Source organism: Papaver somniferum, chromosome 7 (genome assembly GCF_003573695.1).
Source record: "Papaver somniferum cultivar HN1 chromosome 7, ASM357369v1, whole genome shotgun sequence".
NCBI lineage: Eukaryota > Viridiplantae > Streptophyta > Magnoliopsida > Ranunculales > Papaveraceae > Papaver > Papaver somniferum.
In genome coordinates, this window is record NC_039364.1 from 151,926,335 (window position 1) to 151,953,901 (window position 27,567).

At 34.9% G+C, this 27,567-nt stretch overlaps 2 long non-coding RNA genes across 16 annotated transcripts; one reads left to right on the plus strand and one right to left on the minus strand.

The window, feature by feature from the left end:
• Positions 1-14,093: 14,093 nt before the first annotated feature.
• Positions 14,094-20,467, minus strand: LOC113298771. Of its 7 annotated transcripts, none has more exons than XR_003334372.1 (8): positions 20,375-20,467; positions 19,076-20,122; positions 18,903-18,984; positions 17,519-17,714; positions 17,139-17,217; positions 16,814-16,885; positions 16,637-16,734; positions 14,094-15,974 (listed from the first exon to the last, which is right to left on the minus strand). It is a non-coding gene; the product is annotated as an uncharacterized LOC113298771 (long non-coding RNA). The 7 variants fall into 7 exon arrangements; XR_003334376.1 differs by having other exon boundaries at positions 19,076-19,240; positions 20,029-20,467; XR_003334374.1 differs by having other exon boundaries at positions 19,076-19,266; positions 20,029-20,467.
• Positions 20,468-22,031: 1,564 nt separating this feature from the next.
• On the plus strand, positions 22,032-26,378 carry LOC113298772. 9 transcript variants are annotated; one of them, XR_003334383.1, is made up of 9 exons: positions 22,032-22,816; positions 22,920-23,023; positions 23,101-23,143; positions 23,400-23,790; positions 23,963-24,169; positions 24,269-24,351; positions 25,053-25,166; positions 25,302-25,526; positions 25,609-26,378. It is a non-coding gene; the product is annotated as an uncharacterized LOC113298772 (long non-coding RNA). The 9 variants fall into 9 exon arrangements; XR_003334385.1 differs by lacking the exon at positions 24,269-24,351 and having other exon boundaries at positions 25,302-25,306; positions 25,453-25,526; XR_003334382.1 differs by lacking the exon at positions 25,302-25,526.
• The last annotated feature ends 1,189 nt before the right edge of the window (positions 26,379-27,567 follow it).

The window sequence follows — 27,567 nt, forward strand, 5'->3', positions numbered from 1 at the left end:
CATTTTAACGTATAATGGTCAAGGCAAAGTTTACGAAGTTTAAAAGAGCCTATCAGATGGATTTAAAAGAACTTATCAATGGAGGTTTGGCTAAATGTAGAGCACAATATCATACCAAGATCGGCATGTTTGGTGTTCAAGTAATACTGGAATATAAAATGTAAAGTACATTTTAGGTGCTTTACATTATTATTAAGCTCAGCTTGGGGCGACTCTAAACAACCTGCTGGCCAAGGCCACGAAGGGCGCCAGATAAATGGCTTAAGGCGATTATAGACGAGCCACGACAGATGATCCGTTTTTTGATTTTCTTAATTCTCCAACGAGTTAACAATTAAGAGGGGTGATGTTTGTACCATACTAAAATGGTATATGGATAATGGCTAATCAATGAAGTCCATTTCGTTTATTATAGAAACACAATTGGCTTATTTAGGAAGTCCAGTTGGCTTATTATTGAAGCTCATTTCGTTTATTATAGAAACACAACTGGCTTATTTAGGAAGTCCAGTTGGCTTATTATTGAAGCTCATTTTGTTTATCATGGAAACATGACTGACTTATTTTGGAAGCTCAGTTGACTTATTATTGAAGCTCATTTTGTTTATTATATAAACATGACTTGCTTATTTTGGAAGCCCAATTAGCTTATTATGGAAGCTCATTTTGTTTATTGGAAACCATTTTTGTTTATTATGGAAGCTCAAGGACCCATGGGATAGCTATTAGAACCCGTGGATTGGTCTAGAAATCTAAATTATCCTATCTCTAGGAAAAGGGCTTAAATTTGGGTAAGGGTCACGAGGATATTTTGAATATTGACTTTGGAACTATCTAAAATAATTATGGTTATATTAAATCTTAACAAAAGAGGATAAATGTTACCATGGGATAATTATCTTGGGTAGTTATAGTTATATCTAAGATAATTATAGAAACCCTAACAGAAAGAGGATAATTATCTGTAATTTTAATAATTATTTAAGATAATAATTAAGATAAATACAAAAACCCTAACAGAAAGAGGAAGGAATTAATTTAGATATTATAATTATTTATGATAATTATAGTTCCTAAGAGAGAGGATAATTATTATTCAAGATAATAATTAAGATTAATCAGAATTATAATAAATAACAAATTTTATTATGAATCTGGTTGTTTTCTTGGATTTGTAGAGGTAAGTGAAGTTATTGAAGATAACTATGAAAACCCTAAAGCTAGACCTACTCTCTGCTTATAAATAGAGGCTAAATTCTAACTCAAAAGGTAGAGATTTTCTAATCCTTTTCCACACAATACACCTGCTAAGAAACTCTCCTTGACTTTAGCATCGGAGTGTTTTTGCAGGTACCCCCACTATTCAACATCAATTACACTATCATCAACTATTTCTTGTGGAGTTAAATCAGCAGTTGGAGATCAATCGGTCAACATCACTCACAATTTCTTCAGCATCTTTGGAGGAATCAGATCAACGACGGAGATTTAATCCACCTATACGCATCTCGAAGAGTGTTGGGGTAAATATTTTTGCACCAACACCGGTATTTTGTACAAAATTGACATAGAGAAAGGCTTTGACAATGTCAATTGGCAATCTCTCTTTTGCATTTTACATAATCATGATTTTGGTGGTAAGTGGATATCTTGGATGAGATGGTGTGTTACTTCTCCTCACTTGTTTGTGCTGGTTAACAGAGCTTCTACTGAAAAGTTTAAACCAACCAAAGGTTTGAGACAGGTAGACTCTCTTTCACCTTATCTTTTCCTTTTAGTTGTGGAAATTCTCTCTAAGTTGATGAATGATGTTGTTGAAATAAATCAGATTCATGGATTTCTGGTGGCAGATACTGGAACTATGATTTCTCATTTACAGTTCGTCGATGATACTTTGATCTTTTTGGATGCAACTGTGGAAGAGTTAAAAGTTTATTCATTATTCTTACAATGTTTGAAATTACAACCGGTACGAAGCTAAATTTAGAGCAGGACACAATGGTTAGTGTGGGTGCAGATGATGTTATTAAAAAAATTTATAAGGAGCTGGGATGTAAGACTGAAAAGCTGCCTATTAAATACCTGGGTCTTCCAATCGGAGCTATATCTAGAAGTACTTCAGTTTGGGAATTGGTTTTAGAAAGAACGGAGCAGATGTTAGCAACTTGGAAAAACAAGTTGTTAGAGCACTGCTCGGTCGAACTCACAAGCGTTGCTATCTCAAGCTTGTTTGTCAATTTTAGTTGCCAAAACTATAAGTCTTGATTTCTAGTCTACTTATAGCTAAGTCTCGGATCAGGATAGAAAGTGTAGTTGAGCATTAGACTTCACGGCGTTCATCGTTTGAAGACGAAGAACTACTAAGGAGAGCTTGTGTAACTTCATCAACAAAAGGTATGTGGAGACTTGAACTCATCCATCACTCAAAAGTCTATCTACTCTATCTCCTATTTGAGATAAAAGTCGTATTGCTACATATGCTTCGATTATACACATTTGATATTTCGAGCTGAGTTTAACCCGCTTACATATTTCTCGAAATATGTGTTGGTAAGCTTTCGCTTTAACCAAGTTCATCTTATATTCTTGAAGAAAGTCAAAAGATGATCATGTGAAAACCGATTGGTAACATATTACATGATTTGGGTGAGACAGTCATTTGATGTAGACTCAGAATGTTTCGTATTGATCATTCAATCACTTGAAAATTGCTTTGAATCTAATAGTTTGTGTGAGACAGCTATTGTCATCTTCCAAGAATGTTTTGACGGTTGAAATGTGAGTTTAGAACTATTAACCATGATTGGATATAACACAATATGCGTACTTGTATGTTAACTGTTGCAAGTTCTTCCAAGTCCGGGAACCATAGTATGCATACCCTTATGCGCACTGGTTGGTTTAATGAAAGTCCGGGAACTTAGTATGCATACCCGTATGCGTAATGGCGTAAAGTTCATGTCCGGAAATTCAACTGAGTTTGGAAGGTATGCGTACCCGTTCGCATACTGGCGAACCCAAACTTAATCCGGACACTTAGGTATGCGTACCCGTTTGCATACTTGAGTAGGTTATGTTTTAAAATCATTTTGTTCATGAACTAGTACATTTATATATTAAGGAATGCAATCTTTGCAAACCGTGGCTGTAATGTTCATGAACTGATTCGAGTGAATCAAAATCGATTTTGCTTCAATTGTGTCTTGTATACTTCTATGAGAATATAAACAATTGAACAACTCTAGAACTAGTTTGATTTGAGTCATTTGAACTAGTTATGGTTAAGATGAAAAAGGTTGATATGAAAGTATTCATATGGCTAACTTTGGTTAACTATTGTTGAGCCAACAAGGTGTACACGTTTAGGTACGGTTACTCATATCTAAATGAAGTTACTTTTCATTTGTGTGTAACAAGCTAAGTTCGATCTAATGGTTGAAAGATATTAGCTTGAGTCTAATCAGGTTTTCATCTAACGGTGAATATTGAATACTTTGTTACCAAGGTTACATTGATTGCAAACCCTAATTTAAAGACCATGTAAGGGAGAACTAGCAACTGAGAAACCTAATCCCAACACCTCCTGTGTGATACTAGTTGCGACTAGAGTTGATTATCCTTTAACCTTAGTTTTTTTCCAAAACCCTGTAGGTTAACGACTTAAAGACTTCATTGGGATTGTGAAGCCAGACCCAACTATTTTCTTTGTAGTTGCGTGTTCTGACCTTGCTTTTTTCTATCGTATTGAGTATTATCTTCTCTAAGATTTTCTCGAGATTTAATCTCCGACAGGAAATATAAAAAGTAGTCACAAACATCTTCGTCTCATCGTTTTTGGTTCCACAATATCTTTTTTCGCTACCATACGATTAAGATTATTGTGAGGTGATTGATATTACTAGGCTGTTCTTCGGGAATATAAGTCCGGTGTATCAATTGGTTCATGTTAACCTTGATTTATCAAAAGACGGAACAAAACTCACAGGTATTTCTGTGGGAGACAGATCTATCTATTCAATAAACTTTTCAGTGTGAGACAGATTGGTTTATCAAGTCTTCGACTTTGGGTCGTAGCAACTCTTAGTTGTGGGTGAGATCAGCTAAGGGAATCAAATGCGCAGAGTCCTACTGGGATTCAGAGGCGTAAGAAACACAATTGTACCTTGATCAATGTGATATTGGTTAGGGCTCAACTACATTCCAGTCCGAAGTTAACTTGGAGTAGGATAGTGTCTGTAGCGGCTTAATACAGTGTGGCTAGACTAGGTCTCGGGGGTTTTCTGCATTTGCAGTTTCCTTGTTAACAAAATTTCTGGTGTCTGTGTTATTTATTTTCCGCATTATATTTGTTTATATAATTGAAATACCACAGGTTGTTCCTAGTATAATCAATTAAATAATCCAACTTTTGATTGACACTTGAACATTAGTCTTTGGTACCGTTCAAGTTGTTTCGCATAATAATCAGGCTCGCGGATTTCTATCTGTTTGATTTGCTGATTACATTGTGAAACAGAGATACAACTCTTGGATATATTTCCATTGATTGAGTCGGACTGTTAGTTGATTCTCTTGGAATTATATTGGAGTTTGTCCATACAAATTGCCTAAACGAGATATTGGGTGAGGTTGTTAGACCCCCGTTTTTTCAGAAGTTCTTGAATAAAGCTGAAAGACTTATTCTAATCAAGAACAGTTTATCTTGCCTTCCCATCTATTATTTGTATTTGTATCATCTTCTTGTCATTGTTGAGAAGAAGATGATAAAGCTTATGAGGAAATTCTTATGGGCGAAATAGATGGCAAGAAGAAAATGTCATGGGTTGGTTGGATTGGACGAGAATTTTCCTTTCTAAAGCAGATGGTGGATTGGGAGTTAGGATTTTAAGAATCACTAATAAATCATTGTTGGTGAAATGGATATGAAGGTACTCTAAAAATAAGAATTCTCTCTGGAGAAGGATTATTCAACAAAAAATCAATGCAAAAGAGGATGTAGCCCTGCCAATTGATGATAATACATCACAACGTAGGAGTCTTTGGAATATGTTACCAATCTAGTTCCCGAGATGCAATCTCATATATATTTCACATTGAGGAATGAAAGGAGAACCCGGTTTTTGGCATGATAAGTGGATGGACAGGGGCGTGTTGAAAGACTTGTTTCCGGTCGTCTACAAAGCGATTAAACACAAGCAGATAGTGGTGGCTGACTCTATAAAGGATGGGAGATGGAATTGTGACTTCAAAAAACAGCTAAATGCAAATGCCAAACTTGAATGAGACCTGTTGAGGAGAGATTTGAGGCATGTTCCGTCTTTGGTAGATGAGGATGATGTTGTTGATATTTTGAAGAATTTCACCATCAAAAAATGCTTTGATATCTTGTCAGGCGAAGCTCCGGATTGCGCATTCACTAAGTATTTGTGGATAAAAGAAATTCCTAATAAGGTCAGTTTTATTATATGGGCTACATTTCGTAACTCTTTACCTAAAAGAGTGATGCTACAACATAAAGGGGTTAATGTTAAATATGACCCGTGTCCTCTCTGCAACTTAGAAGTGGATACATCTGACCACTTACTTCTTCATTGTCCCTTCTCCTTTGATATTTGGGACTACTTTATAAAGGCTTTCCACATTTCCTGGCCTAATGCCGGAAACAATGTTATATTTTTTCAATGCCTAGGAAACGAATGTGTTAGCGGGAAGAGCAAAGAAAATCTGGGACATCATACACTATGCAATAATCTGGAATGTATGGTTGGAGAGGAATAACAGGGTGTTTGGTTCTTCTAGGCCTAAAGTTATTGCAGAAGTGAAGATGTTAATAAAATAGAGTGTGGTACTCTGGAGCTGCGATCTCGGTACTTTTAGATTTTTTGATTCAATCCAAATACTTCACAACTGGGAAACGACCATTAATGCATAGTCATTGATCAACTATAAGCTCTGTATATGGATCTTTCTTTTGTACTTTGGCCTTTGGCATTTTTTCTTCTTTAATACCAGTAGTCTAATTTCATGGTACTGATGTCATTAAAGTATATATATTATACAGTCCCCATATAATCCCCATAATTAACCGAGGGATGTCTCTCTTATGCAGTCGAGGTTATGTATTACATGTATTAGGAATGGTGGTCGCAAGAGGCAAGCTCAAAAGGTGTATTCTATAGGTAAGCCCCAAGAACCAATAAATTATCTGAATGAATGCCCAGAGGAACAAATGGTCAGTCGCTAAACTCTTATTACTAGATCAAATGATTTCGGATTAGGGAGGGTTGGAAACAAATATCACGCGAACTAGGCGCAGTGTAGGTATACTCTCTGAACTTAATTGCGCCATCTAGTTATCAAATTGTCGCTTGATATGTAAATATACATATCTTTGTTGTTGACTTATCTGTTATTTTCTCTGTGAATAACTTTGTAAAGCTCTTACAATAGGTTGGTTTTTAAATGATTGGTTCGACCTCCCGAAAAGAAGGGAGAAAGTTACATATTACACGACCAAGGGCTTTAACTTGAATAAGAACCCACTTTTCTCTTCTATTTTATTTTTCGTGATTTCAAGTATTCTTGTTGTCTCCGTGGTGATTTATACCCATATGTTCTCTCGCTTTATACCATGTTGTAGTTTATTTGTATCACTGTACACATTCATAACTCATTTGCTTGTTATTTCTTCTCGGTCATGTTGTTTCTCCAATGTAGAATTCAACCTACAACTATTTTGAAATCATGGATGCCGCATATAATGTCGTTCTTAGCGTCGAAGGATCAACTCGAGTTGCAATCATGTTCACAGCTACATGGAATTTCGCTGGCTCACATCAGCTAATACAAGGTCTGTGAGAAAAAGGTCATTTTACTACAAGATCTTCACAAAGGGCTACCTAGATATATGCAATAACACAATCTTCCTCCCTTGTTATCGTTGAATTTGGATGTTTGATATATTTTGGATTCCTCAAATTTATACTCTGTATTACAATAGTTTTACAATAAGGAACATTTATCTTTGTTATGTTGCCAAACTTGCTTATTGACTTTTTGACTTATAAGTCAAATAGTTTTCATACTAACTTATCAATTTTTCTGGTATTCAAACAGGCTATTAGCCTGAAATTGAATAGATGTGATCTTTTCCATTCACCACCATTAATGCCTGTTGGAGGTATCTGTTGGTGATGAAAGGAATCTCTAGCATATGTAAATCCTAAATAGTGATCAATTGATTCTTAATTATCACATTAAATCTTTTTGTTTTCTCTCTTCTCTAAACATCATCAAAACCTTCTTTCTGTGTGTTCGTGGTTGAATCAAAGGGTCCAACCTTGGATTCAATTATATTGTTAAAGCACTTCGTCGTATCCTAAAAGCATTATTTCACATATCCATTTGTACTCTCCAATTGAATGGGAATGGTCGAAATAATTATCTAAAATAATCTTCACATGACCTTAGTCATATTACAACTTTCATGTTCTTTGTATATCAAACATCCTTCCATAAATTTCCAACAATGTATATTCACCAAGTTGTTGCTTCCAAAAGGCTAATACAGCTGATTCATCTTTACTTAAATCTCTAAAATTACGTATATGGCATAACTTTTTTGAGATTTGTAAGGCGGTTAACTGCGTGGTTCATGGTCTCTTATAAGTAACCGTCCAACATAATTAGTACTGGTTTAACTCGTGCTTCAACCGGGAGTACGGTCTAATTTGATACTCACCTCTGCATAAGTCATAAGGCCAGTGGCCAATACTACGTATTGTCAAGATGATAACAGTGTTTGTGTACGAAAAAGTTAAATGCTCAAGTGTCAATGCAAGATACATTTCTTTAGTCGTTTTGCAAGGAGATAATCAAAAGAGTAATATATAGTAAACAGAAAAAAATAGAGAATCCTCAAAAAAAACCTTATTCATGGAATCAAAATATCATCGTGCTAGTTTTTATACAACATTATACAAAATTAATTTGTATAACATGGATTATGGGTATAACATCATTACAAGTTACAACAGATAGGGAAAAGGGGAGATTTAGGAAGCCTTCAATAAGCATATACAAAAATGAGTGATGCAAATAGAGAAAAATATTTCCATCTGAAATGCACTGCATATATGCTTGAGGCTGTTTATCCTATTCACTTTAACTTCCGAAGAAAAATATTGCAAACACCAAGGCGGAAAGAAAATTAACCATCAGATTCAACGTTGTCTTAGTTTAGTAACAGAAACAATGTATCCAGCAACTCAATCAATCTACAATACTTCATAGTTCACCCGGTAAATTAACCATGAGATTCAAAATTGTGTTACTGTACTTGATAAATTGAATTACCCAACTCAATGAATCCACATACTTCACCTGGTAACTCCATACACTTCTCATTTCAAGCCTTAAAAATAACAAGGCATACAAAAAAAAAAAATCATAATATATGAACTTCTGGTAACGAGCTTGCCTTGGGGGAAATTTCGACACAAGAACCCATTTAAAGAAGCACACATTTAGGCTGAAGCAATGGAATTGTCATTTAGGTATGGTGTAAAGAATTGAAGAAAGCATATATTAGTGTTCTTTGTGCAGGTTTGAGATTACCATACCAAACGAAATTAACTGAGATTTGACTTGAAATTGGTGGATCTATGTGATTTTCTATTGGTATATATAGTTGGACTAACTCATTAAGATTTCTATTTATGGCTTAAGAGTAATGGAAGATACAAACAAATTAAATAGATGGAAACACAAAAGGGGAAGTAAAAGTAGAAGCCATTGACTGATACTTTCTTTTATAATGACGGTCTCCTGTAGCATCTAGTGACTAGCATGAATAATAGCTTTAAAGACAATAATGTGATTGATGAACATAGAGCCGAACTGGATTGTATTACCGTGAGCCTTTCCCATCCGTCCAAGTCAAAGCTCGATCCGGATGCTGTGGACCGCCGGATGACCCTCCCGGCTAAATCCTGTCAAGTGATTGACTCTTCGATCACAAAGACAAACACCACCTTTTTTTATAACAGTGAAGAATCGACCGAATACAGTGACGCGTTTATATGCGCCTAAACCTTGCTTGCACTGTCTAGTCCCTGGTCATGTCCTAGACCAACACATTAGTCATTGCATAACCAACTTCATGTCCTTACTTCCTTTTATTGGTTGGTACTAGAACTTCACCAGTGACGTAATGGCACGGTCTTAATAATAAGTAAAAGAAGAATATGTCCGTTTTAACCGTTGTAATTTTTTTATTGGATATATATAGTGACAATATTTTTTGATGTTTTTTTTTAGAATTGATAGGTTGACCGTAGCTGTCTCGAAGAAACCACCGCGTGAAACATGTAGGGGACCAACTGAAAACTTTTACTATCCAAATAGTAGATTATTACCCTATCATCCTTGAATTATTCTAAGGCTGTTTTTAGGGAAAATTACGGTCAACCTGTACAATTGTTTCTTCTGTATTATAACCAGCTTATTTTCACATTAAAAAAATCAACCACAACTTCCATTTTCACATTAGAAAAATCAAGCACAACTTCCATAATAGTTTACTTGCGTCCTAACGACATAGAATAATAATTGTCCATTACCTGGTTACCACACTGACCACTGCCTCATCACCATCGTCACCAGCTTCCATGGACCACCACCCGCAAGTACCACCCGACTGATATGATTATTAACGAATTTATTATTTATTTAATAAAAGTATCTATTAAGATAATTATAAAACATTTAAAACATTAACAAAAAATTTAATAACAAAACTATATTTATTTAATGATGAATATTTAATGTTGCGAATGTTAAAGTGAGAGATTTTTTTTTACGTAGGTTAGGAACTTAGGGTTGTCATTTAAAAATAGGTTGGAGTCCATCTTGTTGCAAGGCTCCCATCCAATTTCTTGTAATATGTTCCACTCTACTTCGTACTCTTTCCCACTAAAGGAAAATATGTTTAAAAATTATAACACATTTATAATGAAAAATTAATAAAATATTAAGTGAAAGTTAATTTATAAAGATAATTATAAAATATTTATGATGTAAAAAGATATTTATAACGTAAGATTAATGAAAGTTTATTTATGAAGATAATCATAAGATATTTATAATATAGGATTAATAAAATATTTATTATGAGAAATTATTGATATACAATTATGATGTAAACCACTACAACTGTTTTTTATCTTTTCCCTAAATAAATCTTGGCCACTCTTTATTTTTCCATAATGGCAAGGGTGTTATATAAATTACGTATAATCATGTTAGATTATTTATTGAAAATAACTTCTAGTCAAATTATTTTGTACTTTGAAACATAAGCCCGGAGAACAGAGGCTTTTGTATACATGTAAGATTATTTTGTAAATACCAATCTATTGTCAAATTATAATGTGTAATCTGAATAACCTTATAAGTTTCTCTCTAAGTTTATCTATCAAGATGAAATCAAAATTCTATTTCCTCTAATGTCTAAACCTAGATAAAAAAAGTTGTGAATAAATGAAACCCCGACGACGTGTGATAGACAAATTTTCATAACCTGACTAATCACAAAATACAGGCACCCCTAAATTTCAACCATGGAGTTATTGTAATCAATAAGGTTATCTTTGAAAATGTATGCTTCAGCTAAATATACAATACAACAAATGATATTCAAGAAAATGATAGAAATTCCAAAAAGTCATCCATGAAACAATATATATATATAAAGCGATTTTCTCATATGTTGTTAGCTCAGAGTAGTTTAAGGTCACAGATGTATGTTTTGGTGGACAAAGATTGAGAGAAAATTGAAACAATATTGAGCGGAACTATACTCTTAGATTTGAGTTTTTTCCTCTCCGCAATCTATCTCCCTTCCCAACTTTATTTCTGATTTTCGTTTGCTCTAAATAGGGGTGTAAATTGGGCCCGGCCGGGCAGCCCGACCTATTTATTAAATTGGACGGTATAGGGCGGGCCGGAACATCTCTTATTCATGAAATTAAAAGGGCCGGGCGGGCAAGGTTATTTATCTACAGTTAGTACCCATGGCCTACCTAAGCCTGTTTTGTAATTTGGGCTCGGGCGGGTAGGGCCGGGAGGGCCTTGAATATTACAAACAAATATATATATTATACATATATATATTGTTAAAAATAAAAAGAAAGTAGTAATAATACACAAGTTTTACTTAAAATTAATAATCAAATACGAGAATTAAGATGGGAATAAGATAAACCAAACTTCCTATAGTTTTTCCTGAATTGAATCATCAGAAAAGGAAACTGCCTTAGATTTTGCTCAATATTTTCTCTATATGGTTACAAAATTAGACTCCAATGGAATAAAAGTTAAGAAATACATATGAAAACTATGAGGGTTGACTATATTAAGTATATGTACCAAGTATACTCTAGGATAAAACAAATGAGAACAGTCACTTAGGCTAGGTAAATGGATAACACTAGCGGGCTAACATGGCGGGTAGCATTGACGGGATAATAGGGAGGGTATTGGACCGGGCAAGAAAATTTGAATTGTGGCATGTGCCCGCCCTCTTATTTAAATGGGCTAGGTCGGGTCAGCCCGTAAAGGGCCACGGTCACCCATGGGCTGTCATGGGACAGGGCGGACAGTACTGGGCCTCGGGTTGCCGGGCAAAATTTACACCCCTAGCTCTAAAGTAAGAAATTAGAGTTTTCAAACCCACTCATACTACCGAATGTGAGCGACAAATCAATTGGTCAATTTTATGGAAGGCAGGTTTGTTATTTTCAGTTGATCAAATTTTTCTATTTTGATTTTGACTTTTGAGATGGGAATAAAAGAATATGTATTGAATTTTTCTCAAATAAACGTGTACTCATGGGATTGACAGAAACCGTGGATTTACCGATTGGAAGGACAAATCAGGACCGGTCTTTATCTTCCTAACTTAGCTTCATTGTATAATACAATACAAAGAAATAGGAAGAAAAGTATGCATACCCAGGGTACATCCCTTACCATAACGACACCTCCCGATAATAAATAATTTTTTGTGTATTGGTTTTACCTTGTGCCCGATTGTTTATAGTAATTATATAACATGATATTTTTTGGTTTATTTTATTTTTTTGATCTTTCACGTATTTTAACCGAGATTATTTTATTAATAAGACCATCAACCACAACTTCTAATTTATAATGTTACTCATTTTGTAGCGACACAAAATTAACGTAGCCTATTGCTACTCACCAACCGCCGCCACCACTACAAAACCATCTAATACAATTTATTTCTCCACCACAACCGTCGCGTTCTCCAGTTGGCCGTTTGTCGTATCTCTAATTTTGAATCACACACATCATGAGCAAAGTTTTGATTGAACAAACATAAGTTGTTAATTAATTTATTCAATTATGTTTTTTATTGTTATACTAGGCATAACACGTGCCGTAACGGCACGGGCACAAATCTTTGTTTTAATATATCCCTTATTTCTGATCTAAGCATTTTTCTGGTGGTAAAATGACTTTTCTTAAACTACAACATATAACGAGTACCCGTGTAATTTTTGGCGGTTAATGAGTAATAAATCACCTCTTTGCAAACCACACGTTTTTAAAAATCGAACCATAAATACAGATGGACTTTTCCGCGGCTATACATATTGCCATGCTTATACCTCAAGCACGTAGCTGCTGAATGAGGGAACTGAATGTATAGTTCCCTTTGACGTTATTGGAAGTTTAATATGAGATGACAAAAATAATTTTGTTTTTATAAGGGATGAACTTGAGTCAGTGAATAAGATCTCTAGAAACGTTAAGTTTATTGCAAAATAGGATCCCTGAAAAACGTTAGTTCGGTGAATGGTATAATATGAGAATTGAAGCATATTACATCTTATCTCCTAAGATGGTGAACCGGAAAGGATTGACATCATCTTGCAACATGAGAGGAAGAACTGGAGCTCAAGCCCATGATATACCTAATAATTTGTCCGCCAAAAGGTTTATTTAAAGTCATAATAAAACTATTCTATAACACTAACTCATGATTTTCTTGTTTCCTATTGATTTAGTATGTCAGTGCTTAATAAAGGGTTTTGGAAGTAGTGTTTGATAGAATTTTGGTTATTTTTTCACTATAATCAGCCTTGTCTCATTGGTATTACAAAAACTTTGAAAAAGGAATACCAATAACCGAAATATAATGCACAATTATCATGAGAATCAAAACTTCACATTACAGCAATTAAACCAAAAATGTATGTCAGAAAGTCACCGCTTCAATTTGATGTACACATAACACATACATTTCATATGGGACCTCAACTTTGCACAACTTATTTGAAGCACGTCAATGACTATCCCAAACTGCTTGATCAACCCCTTTTTGTGCACCCAATAAAATCATTAGCTTTCACATACGAACCCAGAAGTTATAGTAACAGTTGGAATTATTGGGTGTTGGTAGGCTCGAAAACCTACAATAAATTACTGCAAGTGCACAGTGTCTAACTATTAGAACAATGACAAGTACAGGTCGTTCCCACGAGGAGTGTGAAAATACTACTATTAACTAATATCAATAATCAACAAATCAAATTCAATATTTTAGAAATTTATAGAACTACGAACGCAAAATATGAAAGACGTAACCAAATATGTGAGAATCAGTAACCAGGGTTATAAGATATCCACCATTACTTCTATTTAATCACTGAAATAAATCATAATTCTGAATATGTGTTTATCGTCCGTTCTATTGGCATCACCTATTATAAACATAGAGTCGCAAATATCACTAGCATACCAAAAGCATAGCACATCAAAGAAATTAAATCCAAGTATGCACTATCAAATTGTATTAGCGAGTAAATTGTAACGAAACTAAAATACTAATTCATAATTTTTATCTGGCTCTTCTAAGCATAACCCATCAAAGAACTTAAACCAAGTATGAAATATCAAATAATTAGACAAACATTTGTAGATCTATCAATTACGCACATATGTTTTCCCAACCGGTGAAGCAACAACTCATTTTCAATAAATCGATAACAATATTCGAAAATCAAATCTATTCAAATCATAATGATCTTATTGCTAAATCATTCGATTCATAGTAGCCTAATATCCAAAATGGTTTCCATCATAAATCCTATTTACAAAAAAATCAACAAAGCATGGCTTTCTCCAAAGCCATAAAAATATCAATGGAGAATCACTAATCAAAACCGAAGAATGGGAGAAAATCAACTCAAACCCTGTTCTCTAAGTTGCGGCTCCGTAGCCGCGCCTCCTTTCTGGTCGTCTTTCAGCCTTCAGCCGACCTCCTTTCTGGCTCAATCTTTGAACGTATACATAGCCTCTCAAAGAAATCTAATTTCCTTATTAATTCTCTACACCACATCATCAGCCAATTAACTTGTGACACATGTTGAGTGATAAACAAAATCACCCAATGAAGTTTCTCCACGTCTTCTTCTGCAACACTCGTCTGCCATCTGATCTTATAGATGTCTCGTGCTCATTTTGTTTCCATAAACGTTGTGGAAGAATCTTACAACAATATGGGGAAGTTAAGATATGATGTTGACATAAGTCATAAACATTTGAACTCCACAGAGAACCAGAATACAATAGTCCATTTCCGAATTATTAATTGTTTTCTTTGTTTCCTGACTCCATGAGCACAGCTAGCACTTTCTTTCTCCCTTGAGAATTGATACCGGTGACCAAACCCCATACGAATGTTCAGCTAGTTATTGACCGTAACTTCACTTCGAACAACTCCATTCCCGTTCATCTCCCTCCCAAGATCGAACACAGCAAACCCTAGATTTCTTCATCGCTTTCTTGAACGACAGAACCACTCGAGCCATCGACAGTCCCTCCTTCCATCTCTGTTGGCGCTGTCCTTCACCATTTAATCATGACCCAATTGTAGGTACCAGTAAATATCGCCACTGCAATCATTTCCAATCGAGAATACTCTTGCCAAACTGCAATCAAAATCCATTGCTGCTGACATCACGATGAACAGCTTCCATGATCATCATCTCGGTCTCAGACTTCAGACTCTTCTTCGCTTCTGCAATATGAGCAACTCCATTATCACAGCTCCATCTTCTCACCATTTCATTTCAGCTCCTTCCCAGGCAACCACAATTTGCAGCTCTAGCTGATTCATATACACAGCCTCACAGAAAACCCAATCAACCACCATTAATGTCGCCCTAAGAACTGCTGCTTCTGATTTCGGAAGAAGAAGTTGCACTCCATCAGCTAACAGACAACCAACTCAGTACCTTTCTTCTCGCTGTTAACATTATCACCCCAATTTCATATGCTTTCATGCATATATACACGGCCACCATGACCGGATGCCATGATTCATTCCTAAATTCCAACCAGAATAGCGGTGTCTACTCTCTGTTGCAACTAGCTCAGACAATCACCGAACACATTTCAATATATAACTCCAGACATTCCATTCTCGTCAACTGGTCTGTCTTCTCCAGTCACATTTAAACTTCATACACAGACATCATCTACTGCAATCTCCCATCAATATCTTTCACGTTTCACAGCCATGAATCACCGTCTTCCTTTCTTTGCCTTGGAACAATCAATGCCCTAAATCAACTATTGGTGCTGCTGTTGTTTCGGTCTGAGAATTAGACATTGTCGGACAAAAGAGAATGGCAGAAAAAGAAGAACAAGACGGCAGCAAATTGAAAAATGCCAAATGCTCGAGATAGTGCTCTAGGGTCCCCTTCTCTGTTAGGAAGTGAATATGTTGACAAATCCCTCAACAAATGTGGGTGCTGATATATAAATACCAGGCCAGCCACATTTAAATAAATTCCTTTGGAGTATTGGTATTTTGAGTCACAAGTTCCTCTAATTTGACCATTTTTGGTGTTTATCACATCGGTCATCGAATTCGCTTGTATTTTCTGCAAAAGTACTAAAATAGTGTTGTCAGCCAAAATATTGAGTCCTAGCTAATATAAATATGGGTATAAAATGTAGCACTTACGTGCTTATCAGGTGTGGCAGATTCTCCTGAAATTTCAGCAAGCATCGAATGACTTTCTTATTTAATCATAAGGGTGAAGTACACCCTGTATGTTTTCCTTGTAATTACATGTTGGAGGGAAAATTATAATGCCCCTAAGACAACCATTGTAAGATTGACTAAAGAGGTAACTACATATTAATGAAGGAATTTTACATCCCCTCCATGACAGCCTTAGGCTCCCTAAATAATAAAAAATAACGAAATAACATAAAGCAACCCACTGGTAAAATCTTGTGGACGTGCACAGAGCATTCAAAATATGATAGAGTCATATAGGAGACAGATGCATAAGATAGGAAATCAAGTCTCCAAAGCAGAAAAAAGTAGGAGAGAATCTTCGGGAACCCTAAAAGATTTATTTAGGACTGAATATGATTATCAGTTCAGTCTATCATATTTCTGATTAATCTAAGTAGAAATAATTTTACTATGCATGATTGTGTTGATGTTCTGACACCAGAACGTATATAGCTTACATGTCAAGCTAGATTCAAGGCCATCATAAGGAAAACGCTAGAATTTGTCTTAGAAAATCACCTTTGATTAGCATCACCAATTCTTAATTGTGCTCAGTAAGGAAAGATTTTCCGAACTGTCCCTTCTAGAAGATTCTCTTCTTGCAGGTGCATCATACCCTGCAAATTTTTAAAACAGTCACAACTTCAACGTTACAAACAATACATGATAAAAGTAGAATATGAAATTCTGGTTGACCTTGCTTCTCTTTCAGTACGGATTTGTTATTTTCATCTATTCTACTGATGCAAACAAAAATCCAGCATCCAACTATACAATCAACAAAGCAAAAAATCCATTATAAAGATATAGATTTCTCAAAGTAATCAATGGTTCTGTCACCTGCATACATAGATAACAACAATGGATAGAGATCAACTAACCAATTTTGTCAAATCAGTAAAATTATTAACTCTTTTCACCAACTTCGCTTTAGGGAGAATGCACGCAAACCCCGTGAAAAGAAAAATTCAATAGGGATAATTATGAATGCATTGATAGGGATAATCTAGTGAATGCTTACATCTAAAAGAAGTCACCCTTTAAAAATCACCGTGACAGTCTCTTGAACAACATCCATCCAATCATAGCATAAATAGCACCTTCATCAGTAATTGAAAAAGTGATAAATAGGAAAAGTATGAAACCCAGATTCAAAATATGTTTGTCAAAGTTATCCTTGAATCCCAGGTCCTTTTCAACCAAAATATGAAAAATAAAGTGGGTCATTAATAGTGAGCGAAGTATTCTAAAATTGACTTGAAACCTCATATATTATTATACGTACTGAATGTGACAAACACATTTTACCCGGATCCTAACTGATGGTCATGGGATCCCTGAGCAAGAAACATAAATTAAATCGCTTATTACTTGAACCATCAGAGATGAGAGGATACTTACAAAATTCTGAACCGTCATCTCCTCCATGTATGTCCTCTTATAGGATAACCTGATACATAAACCATCATCTTTCCATAGGTCATCTCTCACGCAGATCATGTACCGTGTCTTTTTACGCTGATGCCAGTCTCTGCTACATCCTTAGAGTGGGGAAAAATTCCATTTGCTGATTTGTCTGCTACTGTAGGACTTACACCTGGATCACATCACCCAGGAGTGTAGCTAATTTGAATATGAAAGAAAATATCATAAAAGATTATAGATCTTATGTTAAGAGTAATATTTGTAGTGACTGATGTCACACGTATTTGGGATAGGTTCTCCTATCAGTTAGGAGTCAGTTATAAGAAACGGTTATTGTCGGTTATGTATTGCCTATTTAAGAGGCTTGTTTATACGATCAATGAAATAGAGTTAGTGTGTATTTCTCCTTTCTCTCTTCTCTGTTCTTAGAATCCAACATCTTACACGTCCAGCGTACTCTGGAATCTAACATAAGGTCTTTTGCAACTTTAATGGTGAAATGAGCTATAAATTAGTTCGTCTATTTATTTCAATAGTATTGCCCAAATATAGGGTAACGCGTATGTCTATTTGTTAAACATGGAAGGAGCATCTATCTGGTAGAACCAAACTTTCAGTCATAAGCACAAAATGGCAGAACATGGCAAGGAGGTCAAGTAGAAAACCCGACAATAAAAACTGAAACTTTAAACATCTTAAAAAATTACATAATTCTTAAATACCATATCCCGTCACGAATCGTAAACATATAAGCTCTTTTATAAACATTAATGTAAGGCAGTACTTGAAAAAAAATATCCCTAACATACACATTATCTTTCTCCACCTATGCAACGATATCCATTTCTCCAGCGTCTTTATTGATCATACGAATAAAATACAATTCGAAGTTAGAATAAAATACGATTCGAAGTTAGAAAACGCTTACTTGTAAAAAGAAGTTAGAAAGGTTTTAGCTTATGCGGAGTTTCACTCTTTTGGGCCAGTAACAGTAAAGCAAATCATATAAAATCTACTACCCAAGATTGATTAATTTCGAAACAAAATGTGGTCGGATTTGCACAACTTGGGAGAGATTCATAGCTGATAGTGGGAAATCAAGATTCTTATGCTAGGGACAGGATGTTGCCTGAGAGGAAAACAACGGAGTCAAGGACAGTTTTTCACTTCAAGTTAAACGACGTAATTATTAGTTGGTAATTCATCACCAAATTCAATATACATTCAACCACCTAAGTCTTGCATTTTTTTTTAATTAGAAAAAAAATCAAGTTGTTTAAGGGTTGTTACAAATACATGTGGGCTGCAACTATAATTTACCTACGGTAGAACGTGTTCAGCAAGGCTATGAGAGGCATACCTCCCCGTTCATGAATAATTAAGTCCGATGCGGTGGATCTGACGATTTTTTGGACCTCAATTTCGAGCGTAAAAACATGGCCCTGGATTTTAAGAGGAAGCAAGAACCTACATGGAATTAATTCATTGGGCGAGGAAAAAAGAACTTAGTGAATCATAGAATATATAACATACCTTGGCAATGGCTCCTCGACAGTTGATTTGCATTTTGTGCAATCACAGTGGCCGACATCACCAACTTTTCACACTCAGAGAAACAACAAAACCAATGCTAAAGAAATTATGCTCCAAGATTGTAGCCTTTGGTGCCTCCCCAGTGTTCCAGATACATGGAATCAGCTATTTTATGAATTTATGATGCATCTCTCAAGTCGTGAATATCGAAATAAAAAATTCAGTAAGAAATCAATCCAACCCAAGTGCATTCCTCTATGTTGCACTTCTAATGCAGCTAATGCAGTAGTGTTCCAAATTTTACTTTATTTTTCAACATAATAATTAATAATCAACACCGCAATGTACCTTTATGATGTTCACAACAATTTAATCCATGTAATGACTTATCTTATCCTATTATGTCCTTTCAGCATATGATAATTGTTGTAGTGCGAGCTTTCTTGATCGAGGTGCCTCCTTTTTGCTAAAGTATTTTTTTATATATTTGATCTTCATCGAACACATCTAATTTATGTTAAAAGTTTAAGGTGTATTATAGGTCTTTCATCTAGCTAATTAGTTGCATTAACATCATGGTGTCTTTGGTTAGACTATTGAAGACATTTGGTATTTCATTCATGCGCTTTGTGATTGTGCTTTCTCTACTGACCCATAAAACGTCTCTGCAATCAAGCACCGCAGATTTACCTTATTATGACAAAGTGTGGAAATGATTTGTAATTTTCAAATAGTAAGCATATTTTTAAGTGAACTGTCATAACACTGTGAGCTTTAAATGAATCCGTAGCTTTCAATAAGAAATAATCACCAACGTGTTAAAGAGTTCACACAAAAATATTTAAAAGTTCAGGGATATCATAAAATAAATAGCATCAAAAAGTGTCAAGTTCCTCCACTACTCCTGTCATTAGAAATTTTATGGATAATTAATGATAAATAAGAATACTCACCTTATCAATCATCTGGCTTGGATCATAATGTTACTCCGCGGAACTCATTTTCAAGTTTTTTCTCAAACACTTGAAGGGCACAATTACTCTTTCCCTATTGACAAATCACCTTAATTAAATCGCACCAAAAGAACACAATTGACCTATTCGCATACAACAGTTCATAATCCAACCGACCCATATAAGAAAATCAAAACAGATGAACATATCAACTATAAACGGAGTTAAACTACCAATTTGACAATATTTTTGACATTGATTAATCACAGATAAAAAATATTTGAATGGAAAACTCAAATAAACCGTAAAATTGAAACTTTAAACTTAAGCCAAAGAAGTCGATTACATCTATCAAAAGATAATAATTAGAGATGTAGAAATCGAATCTCCATTGGACTGTGACTTGATTATTGAGAAGTGGATGTCGCACAGAACATACGGAAGATGAAGGTGTGAGGGAGGCGTCTCGCAAAGAAGTCGATTAATGAACGCCACACGTGCGAGACGTAAGGGGTGGTCTGAGGAACCACATCCCTTGATTTATCTTTGTCTGGACAAATCCTGACTACCACTAACACATGCAAACTTAGCCTAACTTTGTTTTGTATTAATGATACTATGTTGTATTGCAATCAATTTTATTTTAACCCGTTTTTGAATTAAGATGAAATCAAAATTTTATTTCTACTAAGTCTAAACAAATATGAACAAAAAATTGATTCTTGACAAAATCTCACATTTCTAGACCAAAAAGTTTTGAATAGATTGAAACCTCGACGACCTGTGATATCCAAATTTTCATAATCTTGCTAATCACAAATTTTTGTAGCCAAATTTTCATATTTTCACAAAATATGATATATGTTTTTATCAATCGTGATGACCAACTACATCTTTCACAATGCAATGTTTCCTGTGTTGTAAATATATAGAACTAAAAATGTTCACGACTATTCACCAACATCGCCATCATAAAACCACCCTTTCAGCATTATTTTTTCCACCACCACTGCTTCTACCCGCCACTATTTCTTCCACTACTAACCACTAATTTCTATTGATATAATTTTTATTAAAATTATTTATTAATATAAAAATACATATTTATTAGATTAATTAAGAGGACATTAAATGATGAAAATTTAATAAATTATTCATTATGAGAGACTAATGAGACACTAGTTAATAAAACACTCATAATGATTAATTTTAATTAAAGCAAACCACAACCATGGATTTAGCTTTCGCAAAAATGAATCCGGACCACTCTTTGACTTGCCTAAGTTGTCCAAACTATCAGTATTTTCTACCAAGTCTAAACAAATATGAACGAAAAATTTGTTCTTGAGAAAATCTCACATTTCTAGACCAAAAAGTTTTGAATAGATTGAAACCCCGACGACCTATGATAGCCAAATTTTCACAATCTTGCTAATCACAAATTTTTGTAGCCAAATTTTCATATTTTCACAAAATATGTTATATGTTTTTATCAATCGTGATGACTAACTAAATCTTTCACAATACAATGTTTCTTGTGTTGTAAATATACAGAACTAAAAATGTTCACGACTATTCACCAACATCACCACCATAAAACCACCTTTTCGGCATTATTTTTTCCACCACCACTGATATTATCGCCTCCACCACCACCGCTTCTACCAGCCACTATTTCTTCCACTACTAACCATTAATTTCTATTGATATAATTTTTATTAAAATTATTTATTAATGTAAAAATATATATTTATTAGATTAATTAAGAGGACATTAAATGATGAAAATTTAATAAATTATTCATTATTAGAGATTAATGAGACACTAATTAATAAAACACTCATAATGATTAATTTTAATTAAAACGAACCACAACCATGGGTTTAGCTTTCCCAAAAATGAATCCGAACCACTCTTTAACTTGCCTAAGTTGTCCAAACTATATTTTATAAGGGAGATATTTGATTCTCGGATATCCAACTAACTTTAAAGCATACGTTTTATCGTCTAAATTTGACAACTAACTTGACATACCAACGCCAATTGGTTCAACGGAGAAATGCTCCAACACATTTTATCATGTGACAATTAGTTTCTAGGCATAAGTTTTCTGAATGACTTCCAATCAAATCTTGATACCCATTGAGGCGTATGTTTGTAGACCTTCATGAACAATTAGGGATCTAATCAAACATAACAGTGTACAGAAATATAAATATTTTATAGATCTAATCCACAAAATAGAAAAATCAAATCTAAGATTCATTATCACCACCACTATAGTATTTACAGGGAGAAATATAATCTCGAGATAATAATGGTGAATGGAGCTTAATGGTTGTTGTCGATGGATCTAAAGAAAAAAAGATGCATACTCGCACTGTTCTTCAAGATATGGACGGAGTTGTGGGACCGATTTATGGGAACGAAGAATCCATCTTACAAAAACAAATGTATTTTGCCCAATTTAATGGTTCTGAGTAGGCTTTTTACAGCGATCGACGGTTCCCATTCGAATGAAAGTGCAAAAGATAAATCCTGGTCGAAAATAATCCCTCCTTTTAAGCCTCGATCTAATGCATGTGATCACTTCGTGCCCTAAATCTCTCTTCTGTTACAAAATAAATTTGGCTTCTTTTCCACTTTTTTTGCTTCCGATCTGTCAAAATCGGGATTTTCTTCCACTTTTTGTTCGCACGTTACAGAAAACGCCCGGCTAATGAATTTCATACGTTACATTAGAACAGCTTGGAATGTTCCATAATCTCCTACATAAACCTCGACAGAGGTTATCATCTTCCCAAGTTTCTCCTTTTGTTTCTTCGGAGTACTCTCTAAGTCTATTAAGTAATTACTTGAACTAATTTTTCTTTATAATTGTATTTGATTAGTGTATTTTCAAAACAACATCGAGGTGATGCATCTGTCTTCGATCGGTATATTGAGAAAATGAAGTTATAGGAAACCTCACCCACATCGGCTTTCACACATCAAGGTTTTCGATTGCTATATTTTCGGCTTCTTCATCATCTTCCATTGGAATTTCTTAACTTTTTCGATGTAATCTTACAGATTTTGGTTGGTATATTGAGGAAAGAGCTACCATCCATCTCAGGTATCGATGCATATAATTTTTATCTGTTCTTTTAACTGTTCGACAATTCATCATTTGTAATGATTCCTACCTCTACCGAGATTACTTTTCAAAAATTCCTACCTCTTCTAATAAGTTCTGTCAATGCTAATCTGTTATAATTTTGGGGATACTACTTACATTGCCATCGAAAAAATGCCGTTAGGGTGTGAGTTTTCTCCTCCAGTAATCAAATTCCTAATCTTGCTTTTCTTTTATTTTTTTAAAAAATTTGCAGGTAGTTTGTGTTTGACTTTTTATCAAAAGGTTTGGGATATAATCACTCTTTTAAAGACATATAAACTGTTTGTTTAAATTTTTAAGTGATATGTTTTTTCATATTATATTTTCAGCAACTGTTTTTCTCACTAAATTTGGTTCAGTGTTCTAAGTTTCTCATAGAAAAGACAGAAAGTAGCAATATGTGTTGACTATTGATTAATCAATTAAGATGACATGATGGTCTTGGATGAGAAGTCTCTGAGTTAGATGAGAAATGCTTGGAAATGGTTCCAACCTCTTGGTCTGTTGGGTTCAATGGCGATATTGGAATCTGAATCTGTGTAGCGCTATAAATGCCAGAAATGTTGGTAGAGGAATATATATGATAAAAAAAAATATGAAAATTGGTACTACATAATATTTTGTGTATTCTTTTGTTGTCTTATCTTCTTTGAGAGTTGAGACGATCCTTCTTTTGAACAAATTGGTTACTTTGAATTTTACTTTTCAAATATGATGTATTTTTTGGTGTGTTATATCTGTAGTGACTCTTTTCTATTTTATTGTGATCGTTGGCAGCGCCGGAGGAGTCGACAGAGGACTCGGAGGTGGCGGTAGAGAAAATTAACCCTGTACGAGTACTTGGTAGGCCTTTTTTGGTCCAATACGCCTCTGTATATCTCCATTTGCATGATGTTCATACAATAATCTGTGCAACGGGGGTAACAAATGTCAGAACCAATTTGTGATGGCCTGAACCAAATTGGGATTATTATGGCAGCTGAGGTACACAATATCTATGGTAGTTCTTATTCATTTAAGCTTTATACGGTTATTTTATTATTTCCAGGATGCTATGCTTACACGTGATGAATGTTTTTGAAGGTTTTATTGGTCCATTCCATTTGTGTGAATAAATGATATGCCATGTACAACTTAGAACTATAATTGAGTGCAGAAAGTATTGGGTGAGTAGTAGAAAAACAAATGAGTTGAATTTTTATTTTTCTTTCTTTTTTCTATCTTAAAATTGGAGCTTGACAGGAATCATATGTGAGCTAACTTGATCTTTTTTTCGATGCCCATTGCTTAAGAAAGATGACTCCGTCCTTTCATTTGATGGCGTGCCTGTAGTGAATTATGCGACAGGGAGATATTTGTGTGCTTTAACTTTTACATATTATGAAATCTCAATCAGTAGTTGAATGGTTACTTCTTAGTTTTTCATTTATTCTTCCGTTATTCGTTCTTATATGATTTGTAGGACTGTAAGACTCAAAAAAAATAATGGAGTTAGAATACTAAATTGTAGTAGCCTTTGATACTACTGTCATTATAAGGTACAACTAGGTTGATCCCCTTCCCTTCATGCAGTAAGAGGACCTATCACCTAAGACTTCGGGAACAATATTGTGGGAACAATATATACCTATTTATTAAGTTTTTTATGGCATCCTCTTCATATTCTTTAATTTTTTTCATGGGTCAGCTCCAACTCTTTGCTATGGCATGTTATTCATGTTCTGTCTAATAAGAGATTTATATTTTATGTATGAATTTTATGGTGTGAGAGTTGTTTTGTTATCCATGGATGTCTAAATTTATTTGTTTGTGCTCATAAAATCTTAGCGCCAGTAATGAGTGTCAATTAACTGAAATACTTTTACAGGCAATCAATGTGATGGGTGAATGCAAAGGAGAACTTCGGGAACTCAGTCAGTATGATCGTACATATACTGTGAAATCATCTTATTCCTTAAGGTTTCTACTCCGGCCAACTAAGGTAAGGAGACTCTTTATGCAGCACCTTAAACATCCTCCATATTTAATATTAACTCTTCCTTTGAAAATAACCTGATAGCGGACAGCCGCATTTAGTTTCATGGCATTCTCAAGTCAACATTTTTTTGATTTGTAGGAAAGGTATCACTTGCATGTACATGGCCATTATAATTTGTCATGGTTATGCAACAACGAATCTAACTCGAAATTAACTCACATGTGCAACATGTCATACTTCCTTAAACCGGTACGCCAAATAACAATCCCAACTCGAAATGCCCCTCCAGCGCTGGACCTTTTTATGCCGAAATATAAAGACAGATTCTAAACTAATGATGCCAAATAGAATCCCACTTACCAAGTACATTTCTAACTGTCCAGATACGTTACATTTCTAATAGAATTACTCGCATCGAAGATGGCTAACCAATTGTGGCATGTAGGCACTCAATGGAATTATCGTCAAAGACAGTGCAACTCGAATGTTGGATACCAGCGGGTGGCACTATTTGGCTACAACAAATGCACGCCTAAAGGGGTTGGTGAAGTCGGAGACTGTAGATGCACCAAATTTCGAGGAACCTGTGCTGCAATGTATTATTATGGGATATAATTTCCAGTAGTTTCACTAAACAATTCCGCTTCCCCCGTTGTTCATGGTATACACCCTGATTAAGCGGATGCAGGTTCCTTCTTCACTTTGAGGTGACAGACCATACCGTCTTCACCATATTATCTGCGCTGGACAATTTAAGTCCAGCAGTCCGCGCCACTTCGTCGTACATTTTCATAATGGGAGAGGTACCCAATGATCCGTTTCTCTTTACTTTATTAGGCATCCATAAGTGAGACAAACAAATTTTCCTGTGTACATATTTAAGTTCCAAAGTGAAGAATTTTTGGTTTATGTAAATTCGGTTTCATGTTTAAATGGCATCAGGAGAAGGGAAGGTATCATGGGTTTGCAGTTTTTGAAGAGATCCTGAATGTTAAAATGGAATACCATATAACGCTTACCGCGTATGACAACCACATTATGTAATCCCGTTGTTTGTTGTTGTTTTGGTAGTGTTTTATACTTTTTCAGCAGTTCATCTTTGTAGGTTACGTGTGGGAATAAAATGGCTAAAAAATATGTTATATTTTTAGGAATTTTGACGATCAACTGGCTGTATATCTGTTGTTCCCTTAAATTTGAAGTTCAAAATACCGTTATTTCTACATTTACAAGATGTCTGCTAAATACATTTAGCATTTAATCAACCCTTTACATCACATATTTTGAGGTTTAATATAGGTGAGAACTTATTGAGACCGCGTGAATATGATCATTATGCATTACTCTCAACTCTGCAATCATTTCCATTACTTTGAGGATATTTTTTTCAGGTAGCCAAACAGACGATTCCCTCTTCTACAGTGCTACGACCAGAAAGGAGAGTCGGTTTACACAAACGATAGTCAATGTCGAGTAAACATTTTCATGCCATGTTATTGAATAGTTGTTCTCTGAAAAATTGTTGCTATTGTTTCGAATTCTGTAGCCGGTGGATGAGATATTGACTCCCAATACGGACAATATTCAGATATGGTTTGGTTAGCACTCAGCTGTGTGGTCTGTATATTGTTTCACATGGAGCTGTTAGCCTGTGAAAAAGCGAGGGTCTAACAACACCATCCAATATTTCTCTTAGCAATCTGTATGGACTAATTCCAATATACTTTGCTAGAGAATAACTAGACAGTCAGACTCAATATAGACTAAAGTATATCGAGGAGTTAATATCTCTCTCTTGTTTTGATTTACTCGATCTAATAGAAATCAGCGAGTCTTAATCAAACACAAGGAATAACTTGGATGGTACTAAAAACCAATATCCAAGGATCAATCAATGACAATCAACAACCGAAGGTTGGATCACTCTAATTGATGATCTAACGCACAACCTGCATTATTTCAATTATAAAGATAAAACAATACAATGCGGAAATTGAAATAACACAGACACCAGAAATTTTGTTAACGAGGAAACTGCAAATGCAGAAAAACCCTAGGACCTAGTCCAGATTGAACACACACTGTATTAAGCCGCTACAGACACTAGCCTACTCCAAGCTAACTTCGGACTGGACTGTAGTTGAACCCCAATCAATCTCCCATTGATCCAAGGTACAGTTATGCTCCTACGCCTCTGACCCCAGCAGGATACTGCGCACTTGATTCCCTTAGCTGATCTCACCCACAACTAAGAGTTGCTACGACCCAAAATCGCAGGCTTTGAAAATAAACAAATCTGTCTCACACAGACAAGTTTATCAAAGGATCAATCTGTCTCCCACATATAAACCCTAAAGGTTTTGTTCTGTCTTTTGATAATAATCAAGGTGAACATGAACCAATT